General features: G+C 43.9%; 1 pseudogene; it reads left to right on the forward strand.

Annotated features, from left to right (window-relative positions):
• LOC127623989 (bromo adjacent homology domain-containing 1 protein-like) overlaps positions 1–2,500 on the forward strand; it is a 10,427-nt pseudogene that overhangs the window by 6,553 nt on the left and 1,374 nt on the right.

The raw sequence follows: 2,500 nt of genomic DNA on the forward strand, positions 1-2,500 counted from the left end.
AGAACACAGTCGCACATTACTGCTCCTCCGCCTCGCCTCTATCTCGCCCGTGTGCCCAGAGCAAACCCGTCCTCATCGGCTTTGCCACGCCTTCTCAACACGCTGTCAGACCACACACAGGCAGAAGTCCGGCTTAAGGTGGCTAAAGAATGCCCTCAAAACACCAAACCGCCCAATGGCTCGCTCGCTACGGGCCACTCGAGACTATCCCAGAAACAACCGACCACCGGTCCGGCGAGTGCCAAGCAGAAGAAGGTAAGCCATCGCCGGTCACCAACGGATGGCAACCTGTCGGAGTGCCCACGGAGAAGGAGGTCTTCATTGCGGTGAGTGTTCTCAAAGGGTTAGGGTTCTAACACGTCTTCTGGTTATTTGGTTAAAGTGGTCGATGTCAAATGTTTAAATTGAAATGCTACATTGAAGGCAAAGTTCAGAGCTTCAGTCAGTGATGTGTGAGCGAGCGGCGCCCTCTAGTGGGGGTGTGAGGAGCAGCGCAGCAATTTTACATGATGTTTATCACATTACAAACAACCAGAATAGAGTATTCAAATATAGATACAGTAGCAGTAATTCAAAATACCGGTAATCCTTTTCCAGGGTGATGATGAGACGGTACTGCGGCAGTGTTATGAAGGAGTCGAGCGAGATGGTGATGTGATCCGTGTTCGTGACACGGTGCTCTTACGGATCGGGACCCGCAAGAGATCCCTGCCGTATGTGGCCAAGATTTCAGCTCTGTGGGAAGATCCCAGATCAGGTGATGAAGAACGCATGTGTTTATTCATTTATTATCGTCAGAGCAGTTGTGCAGTTTGACATGTTGTAGTTGATTACAGGAAGTGAAGTCTGTGAACTTTAAACTACAAACTTGTTGTTCACAAATCAACATTCGGTTTGTCTTTGCTGTTAATTAAACACTCTCTTAAAGTGTGTGGCTGTCTGTGCCCGATGTATATGAGTATGCTTGTGGTTTTACTTTCAGCTCTTCAGACTTCCTCCTGACATGACCGATTGTTCACCAGTTTACCCGTTTACCCCATTTACCCGTTTACTGAGTTTAAATTGTTTACCCTGTTTACCCTGTTTACCCAGTTTACCCGTTTACGAAGTTTAGCTGAGTTTACCCCAATTACCCGTTTACCACATTTACCCAGTTTACCCCATTTACCTTGTTTAGCAAGTTTACCCCGTTTACCCAGTTTACCCCGTTTACCGAGTTTAGCGAGATTACCCCGTTTACCACATTTACCCAGTTTACCCCATTTACCTTGTTTAGCAAGTTTACCCCGTTTACCCAGTTTACCCCGTTTACCGAGTTTAGCGAGATTACCCCGTTTACCACATTTACCCAGTTTACCCCGTTTACCTCGTTTAGCAAGTTTACCCAGTTTACCGAGTTTAACCAGTTTACCCCGTTTACCCCATTTACCGAGTGTACCCCATATACCCCGTTTACCGAGTGTACCCCATATACCCAGTTTACCCCGTTTACTGAGTGTACCCCATATACCCAGTTTACCCCGTTTACCGAGTTTAGCGAGTTTACCCCAATTACCCCGTTTACCCCATTTACCCCGTTTACCACATTTACCCAGTTTACCCCATTTACCCCGTTTACCACATTTACCCAGTTTACCCCGTTTACCTTGTTTAGCAAGTTTACCGAGTTTAACCAGTTTACCCCGTTTACCCAGTTTACCCCATTTACCCCGTTTACCGAGTTTACCGAATTTAGCGAGTTTACCCCAATTACCCCGTTTACCACATATACCCAGTTTATCCCGTTTACCTTGTTTAGCAAGTTTACCCCGTTTACCGAGTTTACCCAGTTTACCCCGTTTACCCCGTATTTTCATTCATAATAAGCAGAATTTGGTGATTACGCTGAAGTTATGAAACTTCTCAAGGTGTTGCTGTTCACTTCAACCAGTTGGACTGTTGGCTGTCGTGCTGTGTTGTGACGGTGTTGTTGTTGTTTCAGGAGAGCTCATGATGAGTTTATTCTGGTATTATCGACCCGAACACACGCAAGGAGGCCGAGATCCCAGCATGCACTGTGAGGTGAGACACTGACTGCAAATATTGCACATTTTGTTTTGACAGTAAACTGATGATTTTGAGCTTAATATATTAAAATGTTCTGACTCCTTCACAGATTCCATTCAGCTGTGCTTCATAATTGCTCCAGGTAGCAGGAAGTGCAGTTTCACTTTTTGATTTGTAGTTATTAGCACCTAATAAACATGCCAAAAAAAAAAACACCAAATTGTTTTCCTAAAATGTATGTCCTCATATGTGGACAGCGGGACTAAGTTGTGAAATTCGAAATAACTTCAAGCTATAGAAAGTCTGATATTTTTAATCAAATAGTTTATGATGTTTGCAGGAGTGTTGATTATTCATGTTTTTGAGATGTTACATCATAAATTAGCTTAATTAATTCACATTCAAAGTAGCGTCCAATCACTGTCAATCATGTTCAAATGATCCATTATAAATG

The sequence above is a fragment of the Xyrauchen texanus genome, chromosome 30, assembly GCF_025860055.1.
Source record: "Xyrauchen texanus isolate HMW12.3.18 chromosome 30, RBS_HiC_50CHRs, whole genome shotgun sequence".
Lineage (NCBI taxonomy): Eukaryota > Metazoa > Chordata > Actinopteri > Cypriniformes > Catostomidae > Xyrauchen > Xyrauchen texanus.